The sequence below is a fragment of the Dendrobates tinctorius genome, unplaced genomic scaffold (genome assembly GCF_039654945.1).
Source record: "Dendrobates tinctorius isolate UK_male_01 unplaced genomic scaffold, ASM3965494v1 ptg000214l, whole genome shotgun sequence".
In the NCBI taxonomy this organism is placed as follows: domain Eukaryota; kingdom Metazoa; phylum Chordata; class Amphibia; order Anura; family Dendrobatidae; genus Dendrobates; species Dendrobates tinctorius.
Window position 1 is genome coordinate 6,330,001 of NW_027361881.1, and position 17,824 is coordinate 6,347,824.

Genomic DNA, 17,824 nt, shown 5'->3' on the forward strand with positions numbered 1-17,824 from the left:
AGTGCAGCTCTGGGGTATAATACAGGATGTAACTCAGGATCAGTAATGTAATGTATGTACACAGTGACTGCACCAGCAGAATAGTGAGTGCAGCTCTGGGGTATAATACAGGAGGTAACTCAGGATCAGTAATGTAATGTATGTACACAGTGACTGCACCAGCAGAATAGTGAGTGCAGCTCTGGGGGATAATACAGGATGTAACTCAGGATCAGTAATGTAATGTATGTACACAGTGACTGCACCAGCAGAATAGTGAGTGCAGCTGTGGAGTATAATACAGGATGTAACTCAGGATCAGTAATGTAATGTATGTACACGGTGACTGCACCAGCAGAATAGTGAGTGCAGCTCTAGAATATAATACAGGATGTAACTCAGGATCAGTAATGTATGTACACAGTGACTGCACCAGCAGAATAGTGAGTGCAGCTCTGGGGTATAATACAGGAGGTAACTCAGGATCAGTAATGTAATGTATGTACACAGTGACTGCACCAGCAGAATAGTGAGTGCAGCTCTGGAGTATAATACAGGATGTAACTCAGGATCAGTAATGTAATGTATGTACACAATGACTACACCAGCAGAATAGTGAGTGCAGCTCTGGGGTATAATACAGGAGGTAACTCAGGATCAGTAATGTAATGTATGTACACAGTGACTGCACCAGCAGAATAGTGAGTGCAGCTCTGGAGTATAATACAGGATGTAACTCAGGATCAGTAATGTAATGTATGTACACAGTGACTGCACCAGCAGAACAGTGAGTGCAGCTCTGGAGTATAATGCAGGATGTAACTCAGGATAAGTAATGTAATGTATGTACACAGTGACTGCACCAGCAGAATAGTGAGTGCAGCTCTGGGGTATAATACAGGATGTAACTCGGGATCAGTAATGTAATGTATGTACACAGTGACTGCACCAGCAGAATAGTGAGTGCAGCTCTGGAGTATAATACAGGATGTAACTCAGGATTAGTAATGTAATGTATGTATACAGTGACTGCACCAGCAGAATAGTGAGTGCAGCTCTGGAGTATAATACAGGATGTAACTCAGGATTAGTAATGTAATGTATGTATACAGTGACTGCACCAGCAGAATAGTGAGTGCAGCTCTGGGGTATAATACAGGAGGTAACTCAGGATTAGTAATGTAATGTATGTACACAGTGACTGCACCAGCAGAATAGTGAGTGCAGCTCTGGGGTATAATACAGGATGTAACTCAGGATCAGTAATGTAATGTATGTACACAGTGACTGCACCAGCAGAATAGTGAGTGCAGCTCTGGAGTATAATACAGGATGTAACTCAGGATTAGTAATGTAATGTATGTATACAGTGACTGCACCAGCAGAACAGTGAGTGCAGCTCTGGGGTATAATACAGGAGGTAACTCAGGATCAGTAATGTAATGTATGTATACAGTGACTGCACCAGCAGAATAGTGAGTGCAGCTCTGGGGTATAATACAGGATGTAACTCAGGATCAGTAATGTAATGTATGTACACAGTGACTGCACCAGCAGAATAGCGAGTGCAGCTCTGGAGTATAATACAGGATGTAACTCAGGATTAGTAATGTAATGTATGTATACAGTGACTGCACCAGCAGAATAGTGAGTGCAGCTCTGGGGTATAATACAGGATGTAACTCAGGATCAGTAATGTAATGTATGTACACAGTGACTGCACCAGCAGAATAGTGAGTGCAGCTCTGGAGTATAATACAGGATGTAACTCAGGATTAGTAATGTAATGTATGTATACAGTGACTGCACCAGCAGAATAGTGAGTGCAGCTCTGGAGTATAATACAGGATGTAACTCAGGATTAGTAATGTAATGTATGTATACAGTGACTGCACCAGCAGAATAGTGAGTGCAGCTCTGGAGTATGATACAGGATGTAACTCAGGATCAGTAATGTAATGTATGTACACAGTGACTGCACCAGCAGAATAGTGAGTGCAGCTCTGGAGTATAATACAGGATGTAACTCAGGATTAGTAATGTAATGTATGTATACAGTGACTGCACCAGCAGAATAGTGAGTGCAGCTCTGGAGTATAATACAGGATGTAACTCAGGATTAGTAATGTAATGTATGTATACAGTGACTGCACCAGCAGAATAGTGAGTGCAGCTCTGGAGTATAATACAGGATGTAACTCAGGATTAGTAATGTAATGTATGTATACAGTGACTGCACCAGCAGAATAGTGAGTGCAGCTCTGGGGTATAATACAGGATGTAACTCAGGATCAGTAATGTAATGTATGTACACAGTGACTGCACCAGCAGAATAGTGAGTGCAGCTCTGGAGTATAATACAGGATGTAACTCAGGATTAGTAATGTAATGTATGTATACAGTGACTGCACCAGCAGAATAGTGAGTGCAGCTCTGGGGTATAATACAGGATGTAACTCAGGATCAGTAATGTAATGTATGTACACAGTGACTGCACCAGCAGAATAGTGAGTGCAGCTCTGGAGTATAATACAGGATGTAACTCAGGATCAGTAATATATGTACACAGTGACTGCACCAGCAGAATAGTGAGTGCAGCTCTGGAGTATAATACAGGAGGTAACTCAGGATCAGTAATGTAATGTATGCATACAGTGACAGCACCAGCAGAATAGTGAGTGCAGCTCTGGAGTACAATACAGGATGTAACTCAGGATCAGTAATGTAATGTATGTACACAGTGACTGCACCAGCAGAATAGTGAGTGCAGCTCTGGAGTATAATACAGGATGTAACTCAGGATCAGTAATGTAATGTATGTACACAGTGACTGCACCAGCAGAATAGTGAGTGCAGCTCTGGAGTACAATACAGGATGTAACTCAGGATCAGTAATGTAATGTATGTACACAGTGACTGCACCAGCAGAATAGTGAGTGCAGCTCTGGAGTACAATACAGGATGTAACTCAGGATCAGTAATGTAATGTATGTACACAGTGACTGCACCAGCAGAATAGTGAGTGCAGCTCTGGAGTATAATACAGGAGGTAACTCAGGATCAGTGATGTAATGTATGTACACAGTGACTGCACCAGCAGAATAGTGAGTGCAGCTCTGGAGTATAATACAGGATGTAACTCAGGATCAGTAATGTAATGTATGTACACAGTGACTGCACCAGCAGAATAGTGAGTGCAGCTCTGGAGTATAATACAGGATGTAACTCAGGATCAGTAATGTAATGTATGTACACAGTGACTGCACCAGCAGAATAGTGAGTGCAGCTCTGGAGTATAATACAGGATGTAACTCAGGATCAGTAATGTAATGTATGTACACAGTGACTGCACCAGCAGAATAGTGAGTGCAGCTCTGGAGTATAATACAGGAGGTAACTCAGGATCAGTAATGTAATGTATGTACACAGTGACTGCACCAGCAGAATAGTGAGTGCAGCTCTGGAGTATAATACAGGAGGTAACTCAGGATCAGTAATGTAATGTATGTACACAGTCAGGCCCGGATTGGCAATATAACCAACCGGGCATTTTCCCGCTGGGCCGCTGTCACCTGGGCCGCGGGCGGCAGCGCCCGATCATCTGGCCGCTTGCCAGCTGCTGCGGCCACTGTTGCTCCTGCCACCGGCCCTCTGCGTTTCCAAGTTTCCCCCGCACTGCAGGGAGATAAGCCGCCACGCCTTAGCATGAGACCCCCGCCCCCACTCACAGCGTCGCACTCACTTGCCTGCTCGCTCTGTTCGCAGGACCTGTGATGAGGTCACAGGAGGGGAGGAGTCAGGGGAGTCACATGATCAGGAGCCTTTGTCCAGACCCCCGATCATGTCACCCCTGACTCCGCCCCTCCTGTGACCTCATCACAGGTCCTGTGCGCTCAGCCTTGCCTCTACCGTCTGCGACTGCAAGACTCTGCTTTGCTGTTGTCATGGTGCTGGTTGAGGTAAGTATGTGTGGGGTGGGGTCAGGATTTACAGTGTGGATGTAGCAGAGCTGTGTGTGTACAAGGTGTACGGAGCGGAGCCGTGTGTACGAGGTGTATGGAGCGGAGCCGTGTGTGTATGATGTGTACGGAGCAGAGCCGTGTGTATGAGGTGTACGGAGCGGAGCCCTGTGTGTATGAGGTGTACGGAGCGGAGCCGTGTGTGTATGAGGTGTACAGAGCAGAGCCGTGTGTGTATGAGGTGTACAGAGCGGAGCCCTGTGTGTACGAGGTGTACGGAGCGGAGCCGTGTGTGTATGACGTGTACGGAGCAGAGCCGTGTGTATGAGGTGTACGGAGCGGAGCCGTGTGTGTATGATGTGTACGGAGCGGAGCCCTGTGTGTATGAGGTGTACGGAGCGGAGCCGTGTGTGTATGAGGTGCACAGAGCGGAGCCGTGTGTGTATGAGGTGTACGGAGCGGAGCCCTGTGTGTACGAGGTGTACGGAGCGGAGCCGTGTGTGTATGATGTGTACGGAGCAGAGCCGTGTGTGTACGGAGCAGAGCTGTGTGTGTATGATGTGTACGGAGCAGAGCCGTGTGTGTACGGAGCGGAGCCGTGTGTGTATGAGGTGTACAGAGCAGAGCCGTGTGTATGAGGTGTACGGAGCGGAGCCGTGTGTGTATGATGTGTACGGAGCGGAGCCCTGTGTGTATGAGGTGTACGGAGCGGAGCCGTGTGTGTATGAGGTGTACGGAGCAGAGCTGTGTGTGTATGATGTGTACGGAGCAGAGCCGTGTGTGTACGGAGCGGAGCCGTGTGTGTATGATGTGTACGGAGCAGAGCCGTGTGTATGAGGTGTACGGAGCGGAGCCGTGTGTGTATGATGTGTACGGAGCGGAGCCCTGTGTGTATGAGGTGTACGGAGCGGAGCCGTGTGTGTATGAGGTGCACAGAGCGGAGCCGTGTGTGTATGAGGTGTACGGAGCGGAGCCCTGTGTGTACGAGGTGTACGGAGCGGAGCCGTGTGTGTATGATGTGTACGGAGCAGAGCCGTGTGTGTACGGAGCAGAGCTGTGTGTGTATGATGTGTACGGAGCAGAGCCGTGTGTGTACGGAGCGGAGCCGTGTGTGTATGAGGTGTACAGAGCAGAGCCGTGTGTGTATGAGGTGTACGGAGCAGAGCCGTGTGTGTATGAGGTGTACGGAGCAGAGCCGTGTGTGTATGAGGTGTACAGAGCAGAGCCGTGTGTGTATGAGGTGTACGGAGCAGAGCCGTGTGTGTACGAGGTGTACGGAGCGGAGCCGTGTGTGTATGAGGTGTACGGAGCAGAGCCGTGTGTGTATGAGGTGTACGGAGCGGAGCCGTGTGTGTATGAGGTGTACGGAGCGGAGCCGTGTGTGTATGAGGTGTACGGAGCAGAGCCGTGTGTGTATGAGGTGTACGGAGAGGAGCCACGCGTGTACGAGGTGGACAGAGTGGAGCCGTGTGTGTATGGAGTGGAGCCATATGTGTACGGGATGTACGGAGCTGAGCCATATGTGTACGGGATGTACGGAGCTGAGCCATATGTGTACGGGATGTACGGAGCGGAGCCATATGTGTACGGGATGTACGGAGCTGAGCCATATGTGTACGGGATGTACGGAGCGGAGCCAAGTGTGTACAAAGCATACAAAGCGGGCTTTTCCCACGGACACAGGAGTACACGGCAGAGCCCCGAGGAGCATTTTAAAACACACACATGACGTTCCACCTGAAGTGATATGCTGGAAGCTGACCGGAAATGAGATAATTTCATGAGGAGATTGTGACGGAACCAGGAATGCTTCAGATCCATCACCGTGTCCTCCTCCGACAGCGCAGACAGCAGGATCGCCTTGGAATCGGGGATGCCGGCCATGTGAGCGGATCATGATAGGTCCTGCACCGGGAGGCTCAGGTGGGCACTACAATGGGAGCCGGGCTGCTATAGTATCTTTGTAGAATCTCTCTTTCTCTCTTTTTCTTTCTCTCTTTTTCTTTCTCTCTTTTTCTTTCTCTCTCTGTTCTTTCTTCCCCTCTTTCTTTCTTTCTTTTTCTTTCCTCTCTTTCTCTCTGTTCTTTCTTTCTTTTCTTTACTTCTTTCTTTCTCTCCCTGTTCTTTCTCTGTCTCTCTGTTCTTTCTTTCTTTCCCCTCTTTCTCTGTCTCTCACTGTTCTTTCTTTGTCTCTCACTGTTCTTTCTTTCCCCTTTCTTTCTCGCTCTCTCTGTTTTCTTTTTTCTCTCTCTCTCTGTTTTCTCTCTTCCTCAGTACCAGTCAGTGTGATCAGCAGTGCTAAATGGGTGCGATTAGGTGTGGACATGGGTGTGACTAGTTGTGACATGGGTGTGGCTGGGCGTGGCCAAAATTTGCAGCGGCGCGCCGCAGTCTTTGTCCATCTTTCCCTTCTTCAAAAGTTGGGAGGTATGATAGGGGCGGCTATGACCAGGGGGTCTGGTTGCCCAATAGAGAGCAGTTCTGCCAGGAATTCTGTAATCATGCATACAAAAGGGGACAGAGATTTGGGAGGAGTACTGTACCTAAAAGCAATAAATAGGACTGAGCTGAAATACTGGACACAGCTGTGACTACATGTTATATAGTCGTGTTAATCTCCTCTCACTTCTTGTAAACTACAAGTGTACAAAGATATTATATAGTTACCATGTGACTAGTGGGCCTGTGTAATTTCAAATGCCAGGGCTGAATTTTAGTCCCAGTCCGGCCCTGTACACAGTGACTGCACCAGCAGAATAGTGAGTGCAGCTCTGGAGTATAATACAGGATGTAACTCAGGATCAGTAATGTAATGTATGTACACAGTGACTGCACCAGCAGAATAGTGAGTGCAGCTCTGGGGTATAATACAGGATGTAACTCAGGATCAGTAATGTATGTACACAGTGACTGCACCAGCAGAATAGTGAGTGCAGCTCTGGGGTATAATACAGGATGTAACTCAGGATCAGTAATGTAATGTATGTACACAGTGACTGCACCAGCAGAATAGTGAGTGCAGCTCTGGAGTATAATACAGGACGTAACTCAGGATCAGTAATGTATGTACACAATGACTGCACCAGCAGAATAGTGAATGCAGCTCTGGGGTATAATACAGGATGTAACTCAGGATCAGTAATGTAATGTAATGTACACAGTGACTGCACCAGCAGAATAGTGAATGCAGCTCTGGGGTATAATACAGGAGGTGACTCAGGATCAGTAATGTAATGTATGTACACAGTGACTGCACCAGCAGAATAGTGAGTGCAGCTCTGGGGTATATATAATACAGGATGTAACTCATGATTAGTAATGTAATGTATGTACACAGTGACTGCACCAGCAGAATAGTGAGTGCAGCTCTGGAGTATAATACAGGATGTAACTCAGGATCAGTAATGTATGTACACAGTGACTGCACCAGCAGAATAGTGAATGCAGCTCTGGGGTATAATACAGGATGTAACTCAGGATCAGTAATGTAATGTAATGTACACAGTGACTGCACCAGCAGAATAGTGAATGCAGCTCTGGGGTATAATACAGGAGGTGACTCATGATTAGTAATGTAATGTATGTACACAGTGACTGCACCAGCAGAATAGTGAGTGCAGCTCTGGAGTATAATACAGGATGTAACTCAGGATCAGTAATGTAATGTCTGTACACAGTGACTGCACCAGCAGAATAGTGAGTGCAGCTCTGGGGTATAATACAGGATGTAACTCAGGATTAGTAATGTAATGTATGTACACAGTGACTGCACCAGCGGAATAGTGAGTGCAGCTCTGGAGTATAATACAGGACGTAACTCAGGATCAGTAATGTATGTACACAATGACTGCACCAGCAGAATAGTGAATGCAGCTCTGGGGTATAATACAGGATGTAACTCAGGATCAGTAATGTAATGTATGTACACAGTGACTGCACCAGCAGAATAGTGAGTGCAGCTCTGGAGTATAATACAGGATGTAACTCAGGATCAGTAATGTAATGTATGTACACAGTGACTGCACCAGCAGAATAGTGAGTGCAGCTCTGGAGTATAATACAGGATGTAACTCAGGATCAGTAATGTATGTATGTACACAGTGACTGCACCAGCAGAATAGTGAGTGCAGCTCTGGAGTATAATACAGGATGTAACTCAGGATCAGTAATGTAATGTCTGTACACAGTGACTGCACCAGCAGAATAGTGAGTGCAGCTCTGGGGTATAATACAGGATGTAACTCAGGATTAGTAATGTAATGTATGTACACAGTGACTGCACCAGCAGAATAGTGAGTGCAGCTCTGGGGTATAATACAGGACGTAACTCAGGATCAGTAATGTATGTACACAATGACTGCACCAGCAGAATAGTGAATGCAGCTCTGGGGTATAATACAGGATTTAACTCAGGATCAGTAATGTAATGTATGTACACAGTGACTGCACCAGCAGAATAGTGAGTGCAGCTCTGGGGTATAATACAGGATGTAACTCAGGATCAGTAATGTAATGTAATGTATGTACACAGTGACTGCACCAGCAGAATAGTGAGTGCAGCTCTGGAGTATAATACAGGACGTAACTCAGGATCAGTAATGTATGTACACAATGACTGCACCAGCAGAATAGTGAATGCAGCTCTGGGGTATAATACAGGATGTAACTCAGGATCAGTAATGTAATGTATGTACACAGTGACTGCACCAGCAGAATAGTGAGTGCAGCTCTGGGGTATAATACAGGATGTAACTCAGGATCAGTAATGTAATGTAATGTATGTACACAGTGACTGCACCAGCAGAATAGTGAGTGCAGCTCTGGAGTATAATACAGGATGTAACTCAGGATCAGTAATGTAATGTATGTACACAGTGACTGCACCAGCAGAATAGTGAGTGCAGCTCTGGAGTATAATACAGGATGTAACTCAGGATCAGTAATGTATGTATGTACACAGTGACTGCACCAGCAGAATAGTGAGTGCAGCTCTGGAGTATAATACAGGACGTAACTCAGGATCAGTAATGTATGTACACAATGACTGCACCAGCAGAATAGTGAATGCAGCTCTGGGGTATAATACAGGATTTAACTCAGGATCAGTAATGTAATGTATGTACACAGTGACTGCACCAGCAGAATAGTGAGTGCAGCTCTGGGGTATAATACAGGATGTAACTCAGGATCAGTAGTGTAATGTATGTACACAGTGACTGCACCAGCAGAATAGTGAGTGCAGCTCTGGAGTATAATACAGGATGTAACTCAGGATCAGTAATGTAATGTATGTACACAGTGACTGCACCAGCAGAATAGTGAGTGCAGCTCTGGAGTATAATACAGGATGTAACTCAGGATCAGTAATGTATGTATGTACACAGTGACTGCACCAGCAGAATAGTGAGTGCAGCTCTAGTGTATAATACAGGATGTAACTCAGGATCAGTAATGTATGTACACAGTGACTGCACCAGCAGAATAGTGAGTGCAGCTCTGGAGTATAATACAGGATGTAACTCAGGATCAATAATGTAATGTATGTACACAGTGACTGCACCAGCAGAATAGTGAGTGCAGCTCTCGGGCATAATACAGGATGTAACTCAGGATCAGTAATGTAATGTATGTACACAGTGACTGCACCAGCAGAATAGTGAGTGCAGCTCTGGGGTATAATACAGGAGGTAACTCAGGATCAGTAATGTAATGTATGTACACAGTGACTGCACCAGCAGAATAGTGAGTGCAGCTCTGGGGTATAATACAGGAGGTAACTCAGGATTAGTAATGTATGTACACAGTGACTGCACCAGCAGAATAGTGAGTGCAGCTCTGGAGTATAATACAGGACGTAACTCAGGATCAGTAATGTAATGTATGTACACAGTGACTGCACCAGCAGAATAGTGAGTGCAGCTCTGGAGTATAATACAGGATGTAACTCAGGATCAGTAATGTAAGGTATGTACACAGTGACTGCACCAGCAGAATAGTGAGTGCAGCTTTGGAGTATAATACAGGAGGTCACTCAGGATCAGTAATGTATGTACACAGTGACTGCACCAGCAGAATAGTGAGTGCAGCTCTGGGGTATAATACAGGAGGTAACTCAGGATCAGTAATGTAATGTATGCACACAGTGACTGCACCAGCAGAATAGTGAGTGCAGCTCTGGGGTATAATACAGGATGTAACTCAGGATCAGTAATGTAATGTATGTACACAGTGACTGCACCAGCAGAATAGTGAGTGCAGCTCTGGGGTATAATACAGGATGTAACTCAGGATCAGTAATGTAATGTATGCACACAGTGACAGCACCAGCAGAATAGTGAGTGCAGCTCTGGAGTATAATACAGGCTCTAACTTAATGACAGAAGAGTCTTATACCCAGGTAAGTGTCACGCTCTATAACTCAGTACATTATAAGTAAAGTCGTGTTTTCAGAAAATTGCTCAACTTTTTATGCAGACGAGTTCTTCTTCCTGTAGAATAATAATTGGAGGTGAACATTCGCCGTAATTAACGTTGCTCTTTGATGTGGGTTGGGGGGATGCAGCTGCACTTTCCGCTTCATAGGTTGAACATTAGTTAATATTTGGTACCTCCGACACATTTCCTCTCACGTGCGGAGCCTCCCGGATACTTAGCACCCATGTGAGCAATTACTAAGATATCATTTGATTACATTGTCAATGTAATAGCGTTGGGCAATTGGATGCAATTATATCTAAACTTCATCGGGTTGTAAGAGAACCAAACAGAGGTTTATGTGAGCGGAGCGATACCTATGACAAGTAACGTAATTATCTAGTCATTTTCATTATAAATCGCATAGTACTGGAACAAAAGGAGCCGCGTATCTCGACAGGAAGAACAAAAGCCGCCGAGAAGACATCGTTCATTATTCAATGTACAACAAAAAAGAACCAGGAAATGTATTGATAACGCCTGGTTGTCTTTAGAATTTCCATGGCGGAGCGCAGCGAGGGAGGAACCCCCTGGTAGGGTCATTTTCACACTTGAATTGTCTCTGACGCAGATTCTATAAACTAAGATTTCTGTAGCTAAGGAGGAATGTTATCTGATCATTGATGTGATAAATTGTGTTTCACGTTTCCATCTTGTTCCAGTTCTGTGAATTCAGCCTGCAGTATAAAGAATGGGGGTTTTCACTCTTGTTCACATGGCTACAACCTTGGAAACACATCTCTAAAACAATAGTGTTATGTCTATTGTTATTAAAAAAAGAAATCACATCATATATAATCTACAAAGAGAGAGTAACTATTCTGTAAATGCAATACATCCTTTACTGATCTCAAGTTACCTCCTGTATTATACCCCAGAGCTGCACTCACTATTCTGCTGGTGCAGTCACTATGTACATACATTACTGATCCTGAGTTACATCCTGTATTATACTCCAGAGCTGTACTCACTATTCTGCTGGTGCAGTCACTGTGTACATACATTACATTACTGATCCTGAGTCACCTCCTGTATTATACTCCAGAGCTGCACTCACTATTCTGCTGGTGCAGTAACTGTGTACATACATTACTGATCCTGAGTTACCTCCTGTATTATACCCCAGCGCTGCACTCACTATTCTGCTGGTGCAGTCACTGTGTACATACATTACATTACTGATCCTGAGTTACATCCTGTATTATACTCCAGAGCTGCACTCACTATTCTGCTGGTGCAGTCACTGTGTACACACATTACATTACTGATCCTGAGTCACCTCCTGTATTATACTCCAGAGCTGCACTCACTATTTTGCTGGTGCAGTCACTGTGTACATACATTACTGATCCTGAGTTACCTCCTGTATTATACCCCAGCGCTGCACTCACTATTCTGCTGGTGCAGTCACTGTGTACATACATTACATTACTGATCCTGAGTTACATCCTGTATTATACTCCAGAGCTGCACTCACTATTCTGCTGGTGCAGTCACTGTGTACACACATTACATTACTGATCCTGAGTCACCTCCTGTATTATACTCCAGAGCTGCACTCACTATTCTGCTGGTGCAGTCACTGTGTACATACATTACTGATCCTGAGTTACCTCCTGTATTATACCCCAGCGCTGCACTCACTATTCTGCTGGTGCAGTCACTGTGTACATACATTACATTACTGATCCTGAGTTACATCCTGTATTATACCCCAGAGCTGCACTCACTATTCTGCTGGTGCAGTCACTGTGTACGTACATTACATTACTGATCCTGAGTTACCTCCTGTATTATACCCCAGAGCTGCACTCACTATTCTGCTGGTGCAGTCAGTGTGTACATACATTACTGATCCTGAGTTACATCCTGTATTATACCCCAGAGCTGCACTCACTATTCTGCTGGTGCAGTCACTGTGTACATACATTACATTACTGATCCTGAGTTACATCCTGTATTATACCCCAGAGCTGCACTCACTATTCTGCTGGTGCAGTCACTGTGTACACACATTACATTACTGATCCTGAGTTACCTCCCGTATTATACCCCAGAGCTGCACTCACTATACTGCTGGTGCAGTCACTGTGTACATACATTACATTACTGATCCTGAGTTACCTCCTGTATTATACCCCAGAGCTGCACTCACTATTCTGCTGGTGCAGTCACTGTATACATATATTACATCACTGATCCTGAGTTACCTCCTGTATTATACCCCAGAGCTACACTCACTATTCTGCTGGTGCAGTCACTGTGTACATACATTACGTTACTGATCCTGAGTTACATCCTGTATTATACTCCAGAGCTGCACTCACTATTCTGCTGGTGCAGTCACTGTGTACATACATTACTGATCCTGAGTTACCTCCTGTATTATACTCCAGAGCTGCACTTACAATTCTGCTGGTGCAGTCACTGTATACATACATTACTGATCCTGAGTTACATCCTGTATTATACTCCAGAGCTGCACTCACTATTCTGCTGGTGCAGTCACTGTATACATACATTACATTACTGATCCTGAGTCACCTCCTGTATTATACCCCAGAGCTGCACTCACTATTCTGCTGGTGCAGTCGCTGTGTACATACATTACTGATCCTGAGTTACCTCCTGTATTATACCCCAGAGCTGCACTCACTATTCTGCTGGTGCAGTCACTGTGTACATACATTACTGATCCTGAGTTACCTCCTGTATTATACCCCAGAGCTACACTCACTATTCTGCTGGTGCAGTCACTGTATACATACATTACATTACTGATCCTGAGTCACCTCCTGTATTATACCCCAGAGCTGCACTCACTATTCTGCTGGTGCAGTCAGTGTGTACATACATTACTGATCCTGAGTTACCTCCTGTATTATACCCCAGAGCTACACTCACTATTCTGCTGGTGCAGTCACTGTATACATACATTACATTACTGATCCTGAGTCACCTCCTGTATTATACCCCAGAGCTGCTCTCACTATTCTGCTGGTGCAGTCGCTGTGTACATACATTACTGATCCTGAGTTACCTCCTGTATTATACCCCAGAGCTGCACTCACTATTCTGCTGGTGCAGTCACTGTGTACATACATTACATTACTGATCCTGAGTCACCTCCTGTATTATACCCCAGAGCTGCACTCACTATTCTGCTGTACTCTCTAGGATCTGCTGTTCCTTGGAGCTTGCAGTTTATTCATTTATTGAATCGTATGAACATATGTTTCACCATCATATAAGAATAAACAACGAACAATAAACAGTGATTGAAAAGAACAAAGGAGCAAAAATGAGAGTCGAATATGAAGGTTTTCTATATATACAATAACATTGTCCTTGTCAGTGTAGAAATCCTTCTTGCCACCAGTGTAAGATCTGCGGGGACGCTCCTCATCAATGTGTGACGATCGGCTCCACAGTCGCAGGCAGGAGAGGCAGATTTTCCCCGCTTATGCATAAGATCTGCACAGACACCAAAGATTGTTCTGACACGATTCAGAGTCACTGTGAGACTTGTGGGACTCCAGGAGTGAACCCATAGGACCACGACAGCGGACCTCCCTCGGGTGATCTGGCCTGGTGGACCACCCCCTATACAGGGAGCGTCAGGGGCCGGCCCAGGGGAGACTATCGCCGCGGAAGCTAGTACCCGGGGACAGGCGGAGGAGACATAAGCGGGAAACTGGGAGACGGGTAGCGGAGACCGGCGACCACACGGGAGACTGCTGCAGATCCAGTGGAGTGCGATTGAGGAGGAACCCTCTGGAGGGACTGGCGACACAGGAGGAGACAGGTACAGGCTGGGACGGACGGGCACTAGGAGAGATCAAAGGATATGGTGGCGCAGGGCGCAAGACAGGGCAGGCAGGCGACAGGAGTACGCAGGGAAGCGTGGGGCATGAATCAAGCGTGGGACACAATTGATAGGCACAGAGCAGGCGGAAAGGCTTCCTGATAAAGGATACGTGCTGCAGGTCTTCCAGGTCAGGGTCCTCCCAGGTCTCAGAGTGGAAGGATGGAGTGGCTGGAGGAAGTGCGCGTGCGCTGCCGAGTCTAGGATGCAAGATGCGAACGCGCACCCCACGGGACCCAGAAGGCAGCCGTGAGACCGGAAGTGAGGAGGCCGGGTGACGCGCGTCCACTCCAGGAGCGCGCCGGGACGGGTGAGTATGCCGGGGCTCGGGGGGGGTGGTGTGGCAGGCGTGACAGTAACCCAGGTTTTCCTTGGTAGATTGAAGCCTGGTGGTGGATTTTGTAAGTGAGGGAACGTTTGACGCTCACCATCTACGGCACTGACCCAGAGTCCTCGCCATTTCTCTTCCTACAGGGTAATCGCGGTTCGGATGGGGGGTGTCTTGATTTCAGTCGCTGTATTTGAGCATCTTGGATATTTTGATGTATTGGGAGGTTTTCTTTGTTCAGTGCTTTAGTGCATTCTTTAAGTAGGAGCTTTTGTCGTCTCAGGTTTGCGGGTGCAGTATGGCTCAGGACGGGCCACCAGTGGACGGGCCACCAGTGGACGGGCCACCAGTGGACGGGTCACCAGTGGACGGGCGTAGGTCTGATGGCACCAGATATTATGCGCATAGAATTGTGCAGCTGGGTGTCGAGCACGTTCACATGACAACTGTTCAGCCATACTGGAGCACAATATTCTGCGGCAGAGCGCACCAAGGCCAGGGTAGACGTTCTCAAGACCGGTGCTGAAGAACCCCAGGAGGATCCGCAGAGTTTCTGAAGAACGTTATTCCGTGCTTTCAGCTTCTGCGCTGTCTTATCCAGGTGAGATTGGAAGGTTAGGGTTCCATCAAGGATTACCCCTAAATACTTAGGATTGAAATTGTTTGACAAGTTGACCTTCAAAATATACATTGAGCTGGGGTGGGGTGCAACGTTAGTTCGCCTCCACGTGGTGCACCCTGGGTAACGCTAAAGGTAACACTCTCGACGGCCAAACAATCAGACTACATCTAGATCTCTTCGCCGATATATTTTACATCATATTTGCTAATCAACAAAGGATCAAATTTGAAAGTGTCCTGCAGTGTAATCTCGGTCACATTGGATCCGGCATTTAATGTTATCAGCTGTTAATAAGCAGTGACCCCGTCTTCAGTATCCTCACCCAGGGCCGTGCTGTCTGTGTCTGCCATCTCTCGCTCTCACATCCCAGGTGATTTCTATCTGATCTGTATCTGAAGATTATTTCTGCTATGTGGGAGATGACAGACAGCAGCAGCCGCCTGGCGCGACTCCTAGAGGTCCGTGTATCTGACGCCTGGATCTCGTGCCGTGCATTGTGGGCTGTTTGCCCAGAGGAGTTCTCTGGAGCACGGAGGATATTGGTAAATTCAGGAATGCTACTGAGGAGGTTCTTGTTCCATGAAGGGATCTGGGGTCAGGTCTGACAGATTCCGCCAGTTAGAGGACTCTCCGGGTAATGGGGCCATAACGAGTCCAGGATGGAGAATCTGCCCTATGCAGAATCCCACCCGTTCCCCGCCTCCCCTGGCGATTTCCGTGCCCTCCTGACTGAAGAAACTGCTTTGATGTCAGAATTCTCCCTAAAACTTAATGGAGAGCCCAAAGCTGTGCAGCCGCACGGGGGTCCGAGAGGTAAAGGGGCCACAGCCAGCTCCAAAGCAATCAGAATCGGGCACTTTGCTGCCCATATGTTGTTCTTGCACCGAGGCCCCGATCTACACGCACCACCATTACTTCTACGGAACTGTGCAAAACTCATTTTCTTTAATGGCAATGACACAAAAGAAAAAGTATCCATCGAGGTCGGAAAGGAGAGTTTATGGCGGAGCGCGCTGTGACTGTAAAGAATCCTAACACTCATTAGGAAAGCGAGTCGTGTTATTCCCGCCCGCCGGAGACGCCGGTTAGCACCCGGCATGGCGGATCACACCAGAGATACAATGTAGCAATCATCTACTTTCTCGCACAATTCCGATCACTTTTCGGAGTTTTTCCTCCCGTGTTCCGGCCTCGGTATGCGCAGATGTTTGTAGAGACCCCCCCCCAGTTGGGCAGAATAGATTGTGTATCCGCTCTCCTCTGCCCGCAGGCGTTTATCAGGTTCATATTATTCATGTTACATTGTATACAGCAGTGTGAGACCCCGGCGTACACCGCCGCCGCTCCTCAACTAAATGCACTGACAGCTGGATGATAACCTGGATCTTACAGCAGAAGACGAGCGCCCGGCGGGAGTGAGAAGGAGCTGAACCGCCGCAGAGGAGGCCGCCATCTCCTCCCAAACGCACAAATGACTTCTTCAGCTACTACTGATATTTCCCATGTACAAGCAATTGCTGCCGGTCATGTGAAGTTCCAGCAGATAGAACCCACAATCATGGCTGCTTTACACCACTCCACTATTATCCTGTGTAGGCAGGTAGACCACGTGATCAGTAAGGCTGTGTTCACACGCTGCGGATTCTGCTGCGGTGTACAGTACCATTAAAAATCAATGAAAGCCGCAGTGCAGACAGTGCAGATTTTTCCGCGTGGATTTGCTGCGGTTTCCAAACCGCAGCATGTCAATTCTTTGTGCGGATTCCGCTGCGGTTTGGCACCTGCTCCATGACAGGGGGAAAACCGCAGAAAAACTGCAGATAAACCACAGGTCTTTTGACCTGCGGATTTACATGAGGTTTTTGACAAATCCGCGTGGAAAAATCTGCAGGACAATCCGCAGCGTGTGCACACACCCTAAGTCGCTCTGGGCAGATACGCTGCAGCGAGTCCTGTTTATAGCGGGTGATGTGCTGCTGAGGACGATGATCTCTCGCGCAGCACAAAAGACCATTTCACCCGACAAATGAGCTCACTCGTTCGTCAGGTGAAATAAACTTTTGTGTAGCGACCTGTGTGGGGAAATTGTGGTGTCTGTCCTTGTGGGGTGTTCTTACATAGCGCTGGGCAGCTCCCTGATCTAATAGTGAGGGGGTCAACAGCCAGTCTACTGCCTTACTCCAGTCCTGCCTCCGGTGTTCCAGTTCCATCCTGCTCCAGTCCTTCCGTCTTCCTCTAATCCTGTCTCCTGTGTTCCTGCTCCAGCCATCCCTCCACGTTCCAGTCTACTGTCTTACTCCATTCCTGTCCTCTGTGTTCCAGCTCTGTTCTGCCGTCTACACTTCAGTCCCACACTCCTACTCCAATCCATCCTGAGCCGCCCCTCTCGGTACCAGCTACCATGGTACTCGAACCCCTGGGCCTGCTCCTAACGGTCCCTGTATAGGGGTCGGTTCCACCTGGCAGCTCGCCCGGGGCCCCTCGGTGCCACGGCCCAGAGGGTCCACTCCTGGAGATTCCGGCTCCAGACCAGTCATGCTAACACAGTCATACACATCATCCTCTCTCAGTTCTTCCTGGCAGTCATACACAGGGTC

General features: G+C 47.1%; 1 long non-coding RNA gene across 1 annotated transcript in view; it reads left to right on the forward strand.

Annotated features, from left to right (window-relative positions):
* Positions 1 to 17,824, forward strand: part of LOC141058778 (uncharacterized) — a 285,572-nt gene that overhangs the window by 62,371 nt on the left and 205,377 nt on the right. The gene's annotated exons all lie outside the window — the stretch shown is intronic.